Source organism: Schistocerca nitens, chromosome 10 (assembly GCF_023898315.1).
Source record: "Schistocerca nitens isolate TAMUIC-IGC-003100 chromosome 10, iqSchNite1.1, whole genome shotgun sequence".
Classification (NCBI taxonomy): domain Eukaryota; kingdom Metazoa; phylum Arthropoda; class Insecta; order Orthoptera; family Acrididae; genus Schistocerca; species Schistocerca nitens.
The window spans coordinates 209,797,558-209,817,443 of record NC_064623.1 but is presented as its reverse complement, the minus strand read 5'-3'; the positions used below and the strand labels follow the sequence as shown (position 1 = coordinate 209,817,443).

General features: G+C 43.7%; 1 protein-coding gene across 2 annotated transcripts in view; it reads right to left on the bottom strand.

The window, feature by feature from the left end:
• LOC126210321 (uncharacterized) overlaps positions 1-19,886 on the bottom strand; it is a 423,726-nt gene that overhangs the window by 232,406 nt on the left and 171,434 nt on the right. For both annotated transcript variants that reach the window (XM_049939519.1, XM_049939520.1), the window contains one exon: positions 764-804. The gene's annotated coding sequence lies outside the window, so the exon portion shown is untranslated. The remainder of the gene's footprint in view (positions 1-763; positions 805-19,886) is intronic.

Here is a 19,886-nt window from a genome sequence, read left to right as displayed (position 1 = left end):
CTATATTTGTGTTTTCGAGAGATTTCCACTGCCATTAAAACAATTGCATCTTTCGATTTTAAATACAAACCGTCTTCAGTTGATATAAAAATACCGGCCCCTTTTCCGAAAACCTCGTTCTGATTATTTTGAACTTTTTACTAATTAAAAGCGGTGTCAGTTTTAGTAGATTTACTCTGTGTTATCACCCGTTCTGTGTGTGTCTTCTTTTACAGCTATCATATGTTTTTCTATTTTTCCCCGCTCAGCATTTCGAAAATCTTCTTCCGTCTTAAATTTACAGCACCAAGTAACAAGAAAAACATTTATCATTCATTAAAAGAATTAGATGCTTCAGCAATAACATGTGAACATCTAATTATGCTTTAAAGACGCTTCTGGGTGCCTCATAAAGGACAGCAAGTGCGTGTGTAGCCGAGAACAAACAGTTAGCCGTATGCGCCAATGCCCTCTCTGCCAGTTTTCATGCTCGGCGCAAGACAGTGCCCTAGAGGTGGCTCAGTTTTCGAAAAATGGTGTCTGAATGTAGATTTCGTCATTTCCTTTGTCTTGTTAATTTACTTTTTATGATCTATGTACATATAAATAAGATTGACATGTAATCATGTATATATTTTATTCTGTGCATTTAGCTTGGTTCTGACACATTCAAATAAAATCCCATCCTTTGGTATTTTTAACTTGAGGTGGTATCTCCCTGAATTACTAGCATCACGATTACTTGATAAATAATCAATAAAAGTTGTTGGAAATATGTGCTCACCTAATGAAAACTCTCCAGCAACTCCGGTGAGGACTGACAACCTGAAACAAAGACAAAACGTAAACAGTTAGTAGATTCGCGGCATTGTGAAGTCATATTGTAATTTACACGCCAGCATTTTCTATTATCCTGTGTACACTTGTACTTGAAACGTGTCCTTAGTTTCTGTCACAAGCAGCGAATATTTTTAAATGCCTTATTCTCAGGCACTTGACTGGTACTACCAGTTTTTTTTAGCTGTACAAGATAAAAAATAAAATGAAATTAAGTTAAAAAAGAAGGTAAACAGGTTTCCTATCAACTGTAACCTGTATAATTATGAGAAGGCACACTAAAAGACGAAACATTACTTCTCTTGCAAGCCTACAGACTACACAGGTTGATGGATATGAATGACAACTGACACACATACACAGGCTGATTTTTACTGGATAGAGAAGATATGCAGTTGTTAACATCCCACTTGGAAAATAAATGGACATGATTTAGTTCCAGTGTGATGGACGTAGAGGAAATATGGGCAAAGTTTTAACGGATTGTAGATCGTGTTCTGGTGATTTTAAGACGAATAAATGGTTTTGGACCGAAAAGAGACCATCGAAATATAAAAACAGAATTCGGAAATTGCTAAGGAAGCAGAGAATAAATGGTAACTTATCCAAACCCTCAGTTGCCGCAGATGTTGTTGATACACCTCAATGGGGACGTGCTGAAAATGTGTGACCCGACCGGGACTCGAACCCGGGCTCTCCTGCTTACATGGCAGACGCTGTATCCATCTGAGCCACCGAGGACCCAGATGAATAGCGCAACTGCAGGGACTTATCCCTTGCACGCTCCGCGTGAGACCCACATTCCCAATTGTCCACAACCTACGTTCGTAATGTTACTAATAGACATTTGCGCCTCCACTCATTACTCACGCCAACTAAGGTGACGATTCCCGTAATACTTCGGGCAACCTGTGCGCATTCACACAGATGAAGGTTAATGGCCGAATAGCCTTTAACTATATATGGAGATAGTAACTGTTCTCAAAGGAACAGACACCATTGATGACCGTGGAGCTTTTCTAGAATAAATTATAATCCAAACCCTCAGTTGCCGACAGGTGTATCATTTATTCTACGAGGTGCATTCAAGTTATAAGGCCTCCGATTTTTTTTCTAATTAACTACTCACCCAAAATCCGTGAAACTGGCGTTACTTCTCGACGTAATCGCCCTGCAGACGTACACATTTTTCACAACGCTGACGCCATGATTCCATGGCAGCGGCGAAGGCTTCTTTAGGAGTCTGTTTTGACCACTGGAAAATCGCTGAGGCAATAGCAGCACGGCTGGTCAATGTGCGGCCACGGAGAGTGTCTTTCATTGTTGGAAAAAGCCAAAAGTCACTAAAAGCCAGGTCAGGTGAGTAGGGAGCATGAGGAATCACTTCAAAGTTGTTATCACGAAGAAACCCTTGCGTAACGTTAGCTCGATGTGCGGGTGCGTTGTCTTGGTGAAACAGCACACGCGCAGCCCTTTCTGGACGTTTTTGTTGCAGTGCAGGAAGGAATTTGTTCTTGAAAACAGTTTCGTAGTGTGCACCTGTTACAGTAGTGCCCTTTGGAACGCAATGGGTAAGGATTACGCCCTCGCTGTCCCAAAACATGGACACCATCATTTTTTCAGCACTGGCGCTTACCCGAAATTTTTTTGGTGGCGGTGAATCTGTGTGCTTCCATTGAGCTGACTGGCGCTTTGTTTCTGGATTGAAAAATGGCATCCACGTCTCATCCATTGTCACAACCGACGAAAAGAAAGTCCCATTCGTGCTGTCGTTGCGCGTCAACATTGCTCGGCAACATGCCACACGGGCAGCCGTGTGGTCGTCCGTCAGCATTCGTGGCACCCACCTGGATGACACTTTTCGCATTTTCAGGTCGTCATGCAGGAGTGTGTGCACAGGACCCACAGAAATGCCAACTCTGGACGCGTTCTGTTCAACAGTCATTCGGCGATCCCCCAAAACAATTCTCTCCACTTTCGTGTCGTCAGACCGGCTTGTGCGAGCCCGAGGTTGTTTCGGTTTGTTGTCACACGATGTTCTGCCTTCATTAAACGCACCCACGAACACACTTTCGACACATCCATAACTCCATCACCACATGTCTCCTTCAACTGTCGATGAATTTGAATTGGTTTCACACCACGAAAATTCAGAAAACGAATGATTGCACGCTGTTCAAGTAAGGAAAACGTCGCCATTTTAAGTATTTAAAACAGTTCTCATTCTCGCCGCCGGCGGTGAAATTCCATCTGCCGTACGGTGCTGCCATCTCTGGGACGTATTGACAATGAACGCGGCCTCATTTTAAAACAATGCGCATGTTTCTATCTCTTTCCAGTCCGGAGAAAAAAAATCGGAGGCCTTAGAACTTGAATGCACCTCGTATAGAAGCTGCACGGTCATCACTCTTATCTGTTCTTATTCTAGAAAAGCTCCACGGTCATCAATGGTGTCTGTCCCTTTGAGAACAGTTACTATCCTCATATATAGTTAAAGGCTATTCGGCCACTGACCTTCATCTGTGCGAATGCGCACAGGTTGCCCGAAGTATTGCGGGAATCGTCACCTTTGTTGGCGCCAGTAATGAGTGGATGCGCAAATATTACGAATGTAGATTGTGGACAGTTGGGCCGGCCGGAGTGGGCGAGCCGTTCTAGGCGCTACAGTCTGGAGCCGAGCGACCGCTACGGTCGCAGGTTCGAATGCTGCCTCGGGCACGGATATGTGTGAAGTCCTTAGGTTAGTTATGTTTAATTAGTTCTAAGTTCTAGGCGACTGATGACCTCAGAAGTTAAGTCGCATAGTGGTCAGATCCATTTGAACCATTTTTTGTGGACAGTTGGGAGTGTGGGTCTCACGGGAAGCGTCCAAGGTGTAAATCCCTGCAGTCGCGCTTTTCATCTGTGTCCTCGCTGGCTCAGATCGATAGAGAGTCTTCCACGTAAGCAGGAGATCCCGTGTTCGAGTTCCGGTCGGGGCACACATTTTCAGCTGTCCTCATTGAGGTATATCAACAACACCTGTCAGCATCTGAAGGTTTGGATTAATTATCATTCTAGAGAAGCTGCACGGTCACCAATGGTATCCGTTCCTTGGAGAAGCCTACTATCTTCATGTGAGGCAGAGATTGCTGCACACTTGGTTAAACATAGCATGGGCAAATTTTGATACACAAACGTTATCAGAAATTCGTGCGGCTGTAAAAAGATTGTCGCGCGAAGCACACAACCGTAGTCATACCTGAGCAAAAATCTTTCTGATAACCCGGGAAAATTCGGGACCTATGCAGATTCACTAAGTAGGTCGAAGGTTTCCACCTAGTCCGTCGTTGACCAGTCTGGTGTGAAAACAGAAGACAACAAAAGGAAAGCTTACGTTTTATGCAGCGAGGTGACAAAAGCCGTTGGATAAGGAAATGTACATTCACAGATGGCAGCAGTATCGCTTACACAAGGTATAAAAGGGTAGTGCGCTTGTGGAGCTATTATTTGCACTCACTCAGGTGGTGCATGTGGAAAGGCTTCGCACTACGGGCTTTAACAGTCTCGGAACGCGGAATGATGGTGGAGCAAGACGCATCGGACATTTCGAAAATCGTTCGAAAATTTAGTATTCCGAGATACGAGGGCAGTTCAATAAGTAATGCAACACATTTTTTTCTGAAACAGGGGTTGTTTTATTCAGCATTGAAATACACCAGGTTATTCCCGAATCTTTTAGCTACACAACACTATTTTTCAACGTAATCTCCATTCAATGCTACGGCCTTACGCCACCTTGAAATGAGGGCTGTATGGCTGCACGGTACCATTCCACTGGTCGATGTCGGAGCCAACGTCGTACTGCATCAATAACTTCTTCATCATCCGCATAGTGCCTCTCACGGATTGCGTCCTTCATTGGGCCAAACATATGGAAATCCGACGGTGCGAGATCGGGGCTGTAGGGTGCATGAGGAAGAACAGTCCACTGAAGTTTTGTGAGCTCCTCTCGGGTGCGAAGACTTGTGTGAGGTCTTGCGTTGTCATGAAGAAGGAGAAGTTCGTTCTGATTTTTGTGCCTACGAACACGCTGAAGTCGTTTCTTCAATTTCTGAAGAGTAGCACAATACACTTCAGAGTTGATCGTTTGACCATGGGGAAGGACATCGAACAGAATAACCCCTTCAGCGTCCCAGAAGACTGTAACCGTGGCTTTACCGGCTGAGGGTATGGCTTTAAACTTTTTCTTGGTAGGGGAGTGGGTGTGGCGCCACTCCATTGATTGCCGTTTTGTTTCAGGTTCGAAGTGATGAACCCATGTTTCATCGCCTGTAACAATCTTTGACAAGAAATTGTCACCCTCAGCCACATGACGAGCAAGCAATTCCGCACAGATGGTTCTCCTTTGCTCTTTATGGTGTTCGGTTAGACAACGAGGGACCCAGCGGGAACAAACCTTTGAATATCCCAACTGGTGAACAATTGTGACAGCACTACCAACAGAGATGTCAAGTTGAGGACTGAGTTGTTTGATGGTGATCCGTCGATCATCTCGAACGAGTGTGTTCGCACGCTCCGCCATTGCAGGAGTCACAGCTGGTGCACGGCCGGCCCGCACGCGGGAGATCAGACAGTCTCGCTTGACCTTGCGGCGATGATGACACACGCTCTGCCCAACGACTCACCGTGCTTCTGTCCACTTCCAGATCACCGTAGACATTCTGCAAGCGCCTATGAATATCTGAGATGCCCTGGTTTTCCGCCAAAAGAAACTCGATCACTGCCCATTGTTTGCAACGCACATCCGTTACAGACGCCATTTTAACAGTTCCGTACAGCGCTGCCACCTGTCGGAAGTCAATGAAACTATACGAGACGAAGCGGGAATGTTTGAAAATATTCCACAAGAAATTTCCGGTTTTTTCAACCAAAATTGGCCGAGAAAAAAAATGTGTTGCATTACTTATTGAACTGCCCTTGTACGTAGTGTCGGGAGTCTATCGAGAATATCATACTTCAGGCGTTACTTCTCATCACGGACAACGCAGTGGCCGAGGGCGTTCACTTAACGATCGAGATTAGCGGCGTTTATGCATCGTTGTCAGTGCTAACAAACAAGCAACATTGCGTGAAAATACCGCAAAAACCAATGAGGGACGTGGGACGAATGTATCAGTTAGGTCAGCGCTGCGACATTTGCCGTTAATGGGCTACGGCAGCAGACGACCGACTCGAGTGCCTCAGCTAACAGCGGTACGTCGCCAGCAGTGTCTCTGCTGGGCAAAACAGTGGCCTAGTCACGTGAGTCGCAAGTTTAGTTGGTAAGAGCTGGCGGTAGGATTCCAGTGTAGCACACGCCTAACGAAGCCATGCACCCAGGTTGTCTACAAGGCACTGTGCAAGATGGTGGTGGCTCCATAACGGCGTGCTCCGTGTTTACACGGGTTGAACTGGCTCCTCTCGTCCAACTGAACCGATCACGGGCTGGAAATTGTTATGTTGGGCTACTTAAAGATCATTTGCAGCCATTTGTGGTAGAATTTTTATGGATGACAATGCGCAATGTCACCGGGCCACAATGGTTCGCTATTGGTTTGAAGAACATTCTGGACAATTCGAGCGAATGTGGTGGCCACCCAGATCGCCCGGCATGAATCCCATCGAACGTTTATGGGACGTAATCGAGAAGTCAGCTCGTACACAAATTCCACCACCGACAACATTTTCGCAATACAGTATAGAGGCAGCGTGACTCAATTTCTCTGAAGGGGATTTCCAACAACTTGTTGAGTCCATGCCCGAGACGGTATCAGGCGGTATGCTATGACTCTTTCCGCCTCGGTGTGTACAGCGTTTAAGAAATCATTAACGCAGGACGTTGTTTGACCGTCGCACGGGCTCCCTTATGGAGGACATAGTAATACGGATCCCTGTCACGGATGCATGCCTGAAGGACACTGTATTCTAATAAATGCAGTTACTGCGTAAACACAGACACTATCTCCATTAATGATACACTGACGTAAAAAAACCACAGCAGCAAGAAGAAGTTGTGTGACATAAACGAAAGTTGGCAGGCGTGTTTCTGCAACTGAAAGATGGTGTCTGTTAAAAATTCGAGCCAGCTGCGTAAGAGAGGCGGCAGTATTGTCACTACGAGGAGGCACGTTAGGTTCGTTGTAAGTGCTCGCTGAACGGTCGTGAGCGCTAGTTACCTCTGAGACTGGACGTGCTGAGGTGATGTTAACCAGGGACGCCGTCAAGGCGACAAGGGCGCCATTACCAACAACTCGCTACTCCAGGCGGGTGTAAAATCAATATGCGCAACGGAAAATAGTAAACCCTACAATGAAGATTTGCCCCTGTCTCACTACCCCCTGAAGCAGATCTTAGGATCTCTTAATTTTATAAATTGCAATCTAAACATAAATGAATAATGAAGGCAACTAATCCTACTAAGTGATAAACGTTGTTCCTGCTTATATATTTATTGCATATTGAAAAAAAAAAAAACATTTAGATTACAAAGTTTACATTTCCTAAGTAAAATTACTAATCAGTTCCCCAACTCTGCCCCTTATTATGACTGTGCGGTCTAATATCAATAACGCGAAATGACTGACAGCATATACATACCAAGCATTAGAAAACACTACATTCAGAGATGATCTACGGTGGTGTGGAACCTCAGTGGAAATGAACTAACGTGATCACAGCTGTTTAGTTTTTATAGCCCTAATAAGCTGAAGCAATTTGCGATATCACCGTATGTACTGCGTCCGTTGGGTCGAAGTGATGGTTCTCGTACTCGTCTGAGATGATGGAAGAACTCCAGCTACAATTTCTTTCCAACACTAGACAGTCAGAAGGCGGTCCTCTGACTAATATAATAATATCTTCTCCTCTCCGTGTTCTACAGAAGAGAAACACGAACGCCCGACCACAAGGACGGATTTGAGATAACGTCTCAACGTAAGTATAGGCAGAGGAAGTGCTCTCAATTACTGGACGCTGCGTACTCAACGACGACTTCCAACCCGGAGGTGAAGTCCAGAATCGTATAGGTTCGCAACAGTACGGTTCCTAACTGTTCTAACTATAAACTCTCCTGAGAGCAAAGACAGCAAGTCCGTCTGTACCAACAAAAGCTGATACCGAGCGACCGTCACACACGGACGCTCACAACGGAAGACCTCGTCTCCCCAGCGCTGGATTCACAGCAAGGCTCGCCTCCCCACCATCGTAATTCCGGAAACGAATCATATTCCCGAAACCACGGAATATTCTCCCTCTCCACAGATTCTTCCGAACGCCGACCAACCATACTTTAATCTTTTGTCGTCCACTTTGCGAGGAAAAACCTATACTCTCACAATGGTACGATTCTGCGTAGAAATCCTTGGAAATAACCCAGCCTGCGTGGTTTTAGACGTTCCGCTTCTTTGTTCCTCTCACCTGCGTCCAAGATTTCCGTAGTTTCCAAAGTATAATCCTTCCGGTTCGGCTACATACCGGTCGGTCGCGACTCTATTATGCTCCAGCGCTTAGGTGCTGAAACGTCCCCTTATAACAATTATACAAGACTGTGCTTATACTGACACACAATATTTTTTAGCGACAATGGCAGACAACAATGCAAACTAGCCACAGACTGCACGCAGCACAGCCAGTGATTTTCATACAGAAAAACCTAAACAGCCTACTTACAAGACGTCCTTCTCCCACGTCCTGTGTTTCAGCAGGACCAACACCTCTGCGGACCTTTCACCCAGAGCTTGAGTTCTGCCTGCCGTTTCATCTCCACTGGCGTTTCAACCTCTACTAGTATAGACAATCATTCATTACACCGTTTTTATAATACACTCTTTCACCTTTCATGCAATAAGCGTTAACAATTATTTACAAGACGTACCTGACAATGTCTGTCTCCATTATATATTCATATATACGATGTACGACGTATCACATGATACCTAATTGTTTGTAGATCACGGCAAAGTATGTGGACGAGTTGTTATAAAGTGCGAAATTATAGCCACCTTTGGGCGAGGTCGTGTACTAGGGCTACGACAAGTTCGATGTTCCATCTGCGAGATTGCAGAAAGAGCTGGCAGGAACGTAGCCACTGTGCATGACTGTTGGCAGAGGGAGAATGTATGAGCCCAAGTATAACCTCCGTCACAAGCACTCGTTAAAGCCTGTGCTATGGTAAGTGAGGACGGTTCACCTTATGAGAAAGGATTTTCGTATAGATATCGACCGCGTTTACCTGAATGGTGGCAAATCAGACTTACATCCACTCTGTAATAACAACGATCCGTCAAGTAAGTCCGAAATGCAATTACACGTCAGGATGGATCAAAAGCAACCCAGAAAATGCTACCAATTTGATAATAATACGGTCGGCAGCCTAATTAGGCATTAACTGAGTTTCTTCCCTGTACAAGTTGGCATATATTCATACAAAACAACAAGTTGTAACACTGCATAATATACTAGAATTTTAGAACCAGAAAATCTATTGAACTGATAGTTTCACGTTCTGTACTGATATGTAAATCCATGAATACATAACACTACACTATAATGTATACTACAAAACTTTATTCTGTCTATTAATCTGGTTAAAATCGGGCATAGGTTACGCTAGAAATTGCACTTCTGTGCTACACACAAAATGTCAATTTTGATAAAGATAAAACACTGATAAGTTTTGACTTTTATATTGACTTTAACTTTTGCTGGCCAAACCAATTTAGAACACTTGAGAATTCAAATGAATGAGGGGGACCCCGAAACTGTTATGATCGCTGTATTTAAAAAAAAATGATTACTGAATTTATTATGCGTTCAAGATTTCCAGTATATAAGTTACTACTCTTTTCATCTTATTTACTGCTCATTTAAATGCCTTTAAATCTGTCTCGAAATAATAAACTTCATTACTATATCAATACTGAAGTTATCTTTCAACTTCGTTAGACCTTCGTTATTCATTTGCTGGTTCATTAACAAACGATTTCTTTAACCGCCATTCTAATATAGCTAGTTCTGCAAATAATTATTACTAACACAAATTTTAATTTTCATTTCGGGACACTCGGATTGCACAACGTTTGGAAAGGACCCTGTCTAGGCTAGTTGTGAGGATAATTAAATGATGGAAAAGTTCTGGTAACATTTAGGTTGTTATTGCACCCAACAAACACAGTTCACTCTCTGATCCACACGAATACATCACTAAAAGTTTCAACCTGCTAGTATCGATGCGACGGTTGGCCGGCGGCGAGATGGCGAGGCACAGAGCACACATACAACCACAGCTATGGCTCTTGACGTATCGGCACTTTAATCCTTCTTAGCGTCGCAATACTTTTCCATTTAGTGCCTATATTTTGCCATGCTATGTGAGCGTTGGAACAGCATACCCGAGGCTCAGTGAAGTTATGTCTTCCAGGAGAGCCTCCTCGCTCCAGAAGGTGTTGCTCAGACCAGTGCCAAACTCCAACTACTGCTGAGCCCGTTGTACCGTGCAGTGCCCGTGTGCATTTTCCCGCGCTCGCCTGCCATCCACCTTTTACCGCTCCCTGACAGAACGGGTATTCACCCGAGGTTTTGCATTCTACATATCTTAACACGGAGACCAAGAGATGAATACACTAAGCAGATTCAGAAGGATGTAGGTTACAGTAGGTACTGGGAGATGAAGAAACTTGCACAGGATAGGGTAGCGTGGAGAGCTGCATCAAACCAGTCTCAGGACTGAAGACCACCACAACAACAACAACAACAACAACAACAACAACAAATCCTAACACATTGCCTACATATGGACCAGACGCACAGTTACAATTTTAAACATCTTACAACAGTTTCAACATTTGTTACATTTCAGTTCTATTACAATATTACTTGGCATTTGACATAAACATTAATATTCACATTGAAACTTATTTACAGTTTTCTTAACATAATGGCATGAAACAAAAAGAAATGAAATCAGAACATCAATTACACAAGTTTATCGTAAAATCAGATGAAAAGAATTACTTATATGTACAATAGTACAGAGTCGTTGTTACACAAGGACATCGGCTCCGGACGGCCACGTCGCACTACCGAAATTGAAGACCAGCGTGTTCTGGTACTGCATCTCCCGCGGCAATCTGAGCACCACTTGGCACCACAGTGGCGATTCCAATCAGTTTCAATTGAAACTGAATCCCAGTGACACAACGAACTGTTTCAAATCAGTTACTTCAAGGACAGCGTGCATTCCACTAACCGCAAACCACAGCCGTCTGCGACGTCAGTGGTGTGGAGTGAGAGCTCGTCGGAGGGCAGGGTGGAGGTCTGCCGCGCTTCTGATTGAAGCTGGTTCTGCCTCGGTGATCGCTGTGTCTTGGTTAGAAGGTGACCAGTTTAGTACCTGCACCCAACATGTCTGCGTGGTAGACACTGTTGTGGATTGGCAAGACAGCCAACCCACTAGGAGGAATCCGGAAGGCACGCGTTTAAGCTCACGCAGGCTGGCGTGAGGTCTCGAACAGGACACGGAAATGAGACTAGTAAAAAACGTACGTAGCTGCTGGAATACTTAACTTTAATCCATAATTGGTGAACATCGCTCTTGACGGTACGTGTTTTACAGCATCAATAGTAACTGGTAATGGCTCCTTGCTAGGTCGTAGCAAATGACGTAGCTGAAGGCTATGCTAACTATCGTCTCGGCAAATGAGAGCGTAATTTGTCAGTGAACCATCGCTAGCAAAGTCGGCTGTACAACTGGGGCGAGTGCTAGGAAGTCTCTCTAGACCTGCCGTGTGGCAGCGCTCGGTCTGCAATCACTGATAGTGCCGACACGCGGGTCCGACGTATACTAACGGACCGCGGCCGATTTAATGGCTACCACCTAGCAAGTGTGGTGTCTGGCGGTGACACCACAGACACACTGCACTTACAACTGGAGTGTGGGTCTGCGATGCCATTTCGCGCGACAGAAGGAGCAGTCTCGTGGTTATCTCACGCAACCTGACTACAGAACTGTACGTCAATCTCGTAATTCGACCTCTTGTACTGTCTTCATGAACAGCATTACAGGCGGTGTTTTCCAACAGGATAGCGCTCGTCCACATTCCGCTGTTGTATCCCAACATGCTGTGCCGAGTGTCCCCGGCTTGCTCGATCACCAGGTCTGTCTCCAATCGAGCACATATGGGACATCGTCGGACAATAACTCCTGCGTCATCCACGAACAGCGTTATCCGACCATGTATCGCCCTACCAAGTACAATTCGTACGGAATTCCATCCCATAAACTCACATCCGGCTCCCGTACAGCACAACGCATGCACGTTTACATGCTTGCATTCAACACCGGTTATGAACGTAGCAGCATTTCACATCTGCAATGGCTTATCTCACCCTTCCATTGACCTGTGTTCTTGGAATGTTAATCACTTAAATATGTTACCTAGACAATGTATTCTCGAAATTTTATTACTCCACATTAATTAATTTTTTCCACAAAATTTAAAGCTCATACGTAAGTGTTTCCAGTAAAGGCGACCTAAATAACTGCATTAATGTGTCTGAATCTATCGTATTTTTAATGTACTGATGATGTACATCTGTGAAGAGAATCTGAATTAAGTAAAAGTTGTTCGAATACATGCGATAAATTGGTGATCCCTTGATGCCTCAGAATATGCCCTATCAACCGATCCCTTCTTCTAGTCAAGTTGTGCCACAAATTTCTCTCCTCTCCAATTCTATTCAATACCTCCTCATTAGTTATGTGATCTACCCATCTAATCTTCAGCATTCTTTTGTAACACCACATTTCAAAAGCTTCTATTATCTTCTTGTCTATACTATTTATCGTCCATGTTTCCCTTCCATACATGGCTACACTCCATAAAAATACTTTCAGAAATGATTTCCTGACACTTAAATTTATACTCGATGTTAACAAATTTCTCTACTTCAGAAACGCTTTCCTTGCCATTCCCACTTGACATTTTATATCCTCTCTACTTCGACCATCATCAGTTATTTTGCTCACCAAATAGCAAAACTCATTTATTACTTTAAGCGTCTCATTTCCTAATCTAATTCGCGCAGCATCACCCGACTTAATTCGACTACATTCCATTATCCTCGTTTTGGTTTTGTTGATGTTCATCTTATATCCTCCTTTCAAGACACTGTCCATTCCGTTCAGCTGCTCTTCCAGGTCCTTCGGTGCCTCTGACTGAATTACAATGTCATCGGCGAACCTCAAAGTTTTTATTTCCTCTCCATGGATTTTAATACCTACTCCGAGCTTTTCTTTTGTTTCCTTTACTGCTTGCTGAATATACAGATTGAATAACTTCGGGGAGAGGCTACAACCCTGTCTCACTCCCTTCCCAACCACTGCTTCCCTTTCATGCCCCTCGACTCTTACAATTGCCATCTGGTTTCTGTACAAATTGTAAATAGCCTTAATCTCCCTGTATTTTACCCCTGCCACCTTCAGAATTTGAAAGTGAGTATTCCAGTCAACATTGTCAAAAACTTTCTCTAAATCTACAAATGCTAGATATGTAGGTTTACCTTTCTTTAATCTATTTTCTAAGATAAGTCGTTGGGTCAGTATTGCCTCACGTCTTCCAACCTTTGAACGGAATCCAAACTGATCTTCCCCGAGGTCGGCTTCTACCAGCTTTTCCAATCATCTGTAAAGAATTTGTGTTAGTATTTTGTAGCCGTGGCATATTAAACTGATAGTTCGGTAATTTTCACATCTGTCAGCACCTGCTTTCTTTGGGATTGGAATTATTATATTCTTCTTGAAGTCTGAGGGTATTTCGCCTGTCTCATACATCTTGCGCACCAGATGGTAGAGTTTTGTTAGGCATGGCTCTCCCAAGGCTCTCAGTAGTTCTAATGGAATGTTGTCCACTCCCGGAGCCATGTTTCGACTCAGGTCTTTCAGTGCTCTGTCAAACTCTTCACGCAGTATCATATCTCCTGTTTCATCTTCGTCTACATTCTCTTCCATTTCTATAACATTGTCCTCAAGAACATCGCCCTTGTATAGACCCTCTATATACTCCTTCCACCTTTCTGCTTTCCCTTCTTTGCTTAGAACTGGGTTTCCATCTGAGCTGCTAATATTCATGCAAGTGGTTCTCTTTTCTCCAAATGTCTCTTTAATTTTCCTGTAGGCAGTATCTATCTTACCCCTGGTGAGACAAGCCTCTACATCCTTACATTTGTCCTCTAGCCATCCCTGCTTAGCCATTTCGCACTTCCTGTCGATCTAATTTTTGAGACGTTTGTATTCCTTTTTGCCTGCTTCATTTACTGCATTTTTATATTTTCTCCTTTCATCAGTTAAATTCAGTATCTCTTCTGTTACCCAAGGATATACAGTAAAATACTGAATGAAATGCCATGTGACTAGTAATGTGAAAATTGATCCACGATGTCGCACTGTGTTAGAAATATACAAACGAATCCATAACGACTGAAAGGCTCTCGTTTTTACTATGTTAAACTTCTTGTACACATCGCAGATCGGGTGCCTACGAGTGGACGACATACAAAATACAGAAAAAAGGTGATACTGAGGTCATAGCAGACTGGGAGATGTTGAAACGAACGAAACTTTCCACAAGACCACTGGTTGAAATGCACCTTTGCAGACTCACGGCTGTACATCTACGGCAAATTAGCAACGAGCACACGTGAGCGTGTGTGCTTTAAGCTGACTTGCTCCAGACACCACCTGTTATGCCAAAGAGCGAGGTTACTGCATAAATTAGCTCAATGTAAACGTTTAAACTGATAAAAAGAAGGCAAACTCTCACAATTCACATCTAGGGGATGGTTTCGCTTCACGAGATTTTTCTTGGATGTTCATTGAGTAAAATTTCATTATTCTATTGAATTTCCTAGAAACACTGTAACTTCATTATTTTTTAAGGCGATAAATTAACAACAGAAACAAAACTGCTGTGAGGTAGTGTGCAGGCGATTCTGTAAGGTGAAATGTTTTTAACAATATCTGAAAGTCGCTTGGTTTTATTTTTCATGATGCAGGGAGATCACAAATGGATTTTTATTCTAATAAACTGAGCAGTAACAGTAATCTAACACAACGATGAAAATGAAAACAGAAATTATATTTTAAACGCTCCTGCCTTCTTAAACCACATTTTGTGCAGCGAATCTTCGCCCACAAATTACACCATCGGAGAGATGATTGCTCGCTCGTTCCCCCCCCCCCCCCCCTCCCCCCTCCCCCCGCGTTTTTAAACCTCTTGCGTGTTGCATATTATTGTCGTAGGCTCAAAAAATCTTTTGGTCAATTCTTCCCGCGTGTTGACTTCTGTGCACTCGTTGCTTTTTTATTTATTTTGATTATAATTGCTTGATCACACATGAAACTGATATTAGATTAAAAGTGCACAGTTTAAGGAAAGTTAGAAGACGATGCATTTAGAAATTTTGGCTGTCTATGAGCTGGCATATACACCCAGAATTTTACGTATGCCAAGAAGACACACTACCACTTATCCCCTCTCCCTATTCTTCCGAATAAGAAACAATCTCTTGTTATTGTGAATTATGAGACATGCCCTACCCTTGTCTGACGATATCACCGGGTTCTCTTTCTGCACCCAGTTTGTTTGCACTCAGAATTCTCGCGATCACTCAGATCTTATCCTTGACACCCCTACGGAAACAGTAACAGCGATTTGGAGACGCTTCTACCTTCGTTACTCGAAAACTTTTACTTTTCACAATGGGGCTCTGTTTCTGAGAGCCTGTCAGTTCAAAATGTTCATTATCTCTATGACTCTCTTGTCATGTGGAAAAGACTCTCTGCAATGACTTTCGTTCTTTTCGCTTGTTTGTATTGTTCCACATCCATTCTTACTTTACATTTACACAGAGCACATGATCAGCAGAAAACTAGAAGCAAGCGAAATTAGAGTTTAGCGATCCGCCAAAGAAGAAATGGAATTTAAGCTCTGTTTGGGCAGTTTTGGGGTACGAATTTGGACTGAATCTCTTCAGCGAACCATTTGATCTCATCATGTTGAAAGTTTATTTGTTTTTAGGGGAATGTCAGTTAGTGCGCGCGGATGGGAAGTGTTGAACACTTTGTGTTTCTTGGGCTTACTACTGGACAGCAGACGAATACAGTGCCTGGAATAACTTGACTGTTCGATAGAACTTGAGCTCTTGAGTATTCATCAGAGGTAAGTTTACGTCGAAGTTGGTGAACGCTATAATTTTCATTATCGGGTTATTCTGTTAGGGAGATTAATATTCAATATGTAAGTAACCTAATGTAGCCGGCCGTTGTGGCCGAGCGGGTCTAGCTGCTTCAGCCTGGAACCGCGCGACCGCTACGGTCGCAGGTTCGAATCCTGCCTCGGGCATGGATGTGTGTGATGTCCTTAGGTTAGTTAGGTTTAAGTAGTTCTAAGTTCTAGGGGACTGACCGCAGAAGTTAAGTCCCATTGTGCTCAGAGCCATTTGAACCATTTTTTCCCACCAGTCTTCACAGCAAAAAGGCAACCTGTTTTACAATGATAAACCAGTTTTCACAAGATACAACTCCCTACAACTGCGTGAGCAACCGGATCCACATGACTCATTAATATATCATCTCTTCCCACCAAGCTCGATGTAGTCTAAAAACGTACTACAGTTATAATCAGAGAGTCTACAGACTTACATAGATGACAACAAATGTGGCTAAAATGACATTACACAGATATTCACATATACAGTGTGGTCCATTGATAGTGACCGGGCCAAATATCTCACGAAATAAGCGTCAAACGAAAAAACTAAAAAGAACGAAACTTGTCTAGCTCGAAGGGGGAAACCAGATGGCGCTATGGTTGGCCAGCTAGATGGCGCTGCCATAGGTCAAACGGATATCAACTGCGTTTTTTAAAATGGGAACCCCCCGTCTTGATTGCATATTCGTGTAGTACGCAAAGAAATATGAATGTTTTAGTTCGACCACTTTTTTCGCTTTGTGATAGATGGCGCTGTAATAGTCACAAACACATAAGTAAGTAGTATCACGCAACATTCCGCCAGTGCGGACGGTATTTGCTTCGTGATACGTTACCCGTGTTAAAATGGACCGTTTACCAATTGCGGAAAAGGTCGATATCGTGTTGATGTATGTGTATTGTGATCAAAATGCCCAACGGGCGTGTGCTATGTATGCTGCTCGGTATCCTGGACGACATCATCCAAGTGTCCGGACCGTTCGCCGGATAGTTACGTTATTTAAGGAAACAAAGTGTTCAGCAACATGTGAAACGTCAACCACGACCTGCAACAAATGATGATGCGCAAGTAGATGTTTTAGCAGCTGTCGCGGCTAATGCGCACATCAGTAGCCGACAAATTGCGCGAGAATCGGGAATCTCAAAAACGTCGGTGTTGAGAGTGCTACATCAACATCGATTGCACCCGTACCATATTTCTGTGCACCCGGAATTGCATGGGACGACTTTCAATGTCGTGTACAGTTCTGCCACTGGGTACAAGAGAAATTACGGGACGAAGACAGATTTTTTGCACGCGTTCTATTTAGCGACGAAGCGTCATTCACCAACAGCGGTAACGTAAACCGGCATAGTATGCACTACTGGGTAACCGAAAATCCACGATGGCTGCGACAAGTGGAACATCAGCGACCTTGGCGGGGTAATGTATGGTGCGGCATTAGGAGAGGAAGGATAATTGGCCTCCATTTTATCGATGGCAATGTAAATGGTGCAATGTATGCTGATTTCCTACGTAATGTTCTACCGATGTTACTACAAGATGTTTCACTGCATGACAGAATGGCGATGTGCTTCCAACATGATGGATGTCCGGCACATAGCTCGCGTGCGGTTGAAGCGGTATTGAATAGCGTATTTCATGACAGGTGGATTGGTCGTCGAACCACGTTCACCGGATCTGACGTTCCGGGATTTCTTTCTATGGGAAAGTTGAAGGATGTTTGCCATCGTGATCCACCGACAACGCCTAACAACATGGGTCAGCGCATTGTCAATGCATGTTCGAACATTACTTAAGGCGAACTACTCGCTGTTGAGAGGAATGTCGTTACAAGTGTTGCCAGATGCATTGAGGTTGACGGACATCATTTTGAGCATTGATTGCATTAATTTGGTATTTACAGGTAATCACGCTGTAACAGCATCCGTTCTCAGAAATAATAAGTTCACAAAGGTATATGTAACACATTGGAACAAGCGAAATAAAACGTGCACACGTACCTACGTTCTGTATTTTAATTTAAAAAACCTACCTGTTACCAGGTGTTCGTCTAAAATTGTGAGCCATGTGTTTGTGACTATTACAGCGCCATCTATCACAAAGCGAAAAAAGTGGTGCAACTAAAACATTCATATTTCTTTACGTACTACACGAATATGTAATAAAAAAAATGGGGGTTTCTGTTTAAAAAAAACGCAGTTGATATCCGTTCGACCTATGGCAGCGCTATGTAGTGGGCCAACCATAGCGCCATCTGGTTTTCCCCTTGAAGCTACACAAGTTTCGTTCTTTGTAGTTTTTTCGTTGGACGTTTATTTCGTGAGATATTTGGCCCGGTCACGACCAATGGACCACCCTGTATATTACAAAGATAGCTGTTACCTGCAGCTGTGGTCACATATCAGTAGCTTTGTTATGACGAGTGACGGTCAGTAAGTAAGCTACTGTGTGTGTGTGCAATAACGCCAGCTTCCCTCTCGTGTCTGCCTGCTTGGATAAGCATAGCTCGCGGTGTGTGACCTGCTCCCCTTGCCAAGCTGTCCCAACGCACGACGCAACAGCACACGCACCACCCCTGCCGCGAAGTGCGTACAGAGGGGCATGGGCAGGAGCACGCATCTTTGCTGCGTGCTGTTGAAGTAGCTACTCGTATGCCTCATTAAAACTTATATTTTATGCAATAAATTTGATGTTTTTGCAGTACGGTTTATGTTCTCTACCGATCCTTGGCACTCCCTTCCTTCCTCCGCAACGAGCGGGGTGGCGCAATGGTTAGTACACTGGGCTCGCATTCGGAAGGACGACGGTTCAAACCCACGTCCGGCCATTCTGATTTAGGTTCTCCGTGATTTCCCTAAATCACTTTAGGCAAATGCCGGGATGGTTCCTTTGAAGGGGCACGGCTAGCTTCACCATTGTTCCCTAATCCGATGGAAGCGATGACCTTGCTGCTTGGTCCGCTCCCCAGAATCAATCAACCTTTATGTTCACTGATGTGAAAAAGAAAATTCCGTTTACTACTACACCCTCTTGCTCCCTAAAGTAGTCTATGTTCTTCCTCAGGGTTCAATTTCCATACAAAACTTCACCCAGATCGGTTCAGCAGTTCTACATCTACATCCATACTCTGCAAATCACATTTAAGTGCCTAGCAGAGGGTTCATCGAACCACCTTCACAATTCCCTATTATTCCAATCTCGTGTAACGCGCGGAAAGAATGAACACCTATATCTTTCCGTAAGAGCTCTGATTTCCCTTATTTTATTGTGGTGATCGTTCCTCCCTACATAGGCAGTCTCCTTAGTAGGTCTAAGTGTCCTGCCAATAAAACGCAGTCTTTGGTCTGCCTTCCCCACAACATTTTCTGTGTGTTCCTTCCAATTTAAGTTGTTCGTTATTGTAATACCTAGGTATTTTGTTGAATTTACGGCTTTTAGACTAGACTAATTTATCGTGTAAACGAAGTTTAATGAGTTCCTTTTAGCACTCATGTGGATGACCTCACACTTTTAGGTATTCAGGGACAACTGCCACTTTTCGCACGATTCAGATATTTTTTCTAAATCGTTTTGCAGTTTGTTTTGATCTTCTGATGACTTTATTAGTCTATAAACGACAGCGTCATCTGCAAACAACCGAAGACGGCTGCTCAGATCGTCTCCCAACAGCAAAGAGCCTATATAACACTACCTTTGAGAACGCCAGAAATCACTTCTGTTTTACTCGATGACTTTCCGTCAATTAATACGAACTGTGACCTCTCTGACAGGAAATCACA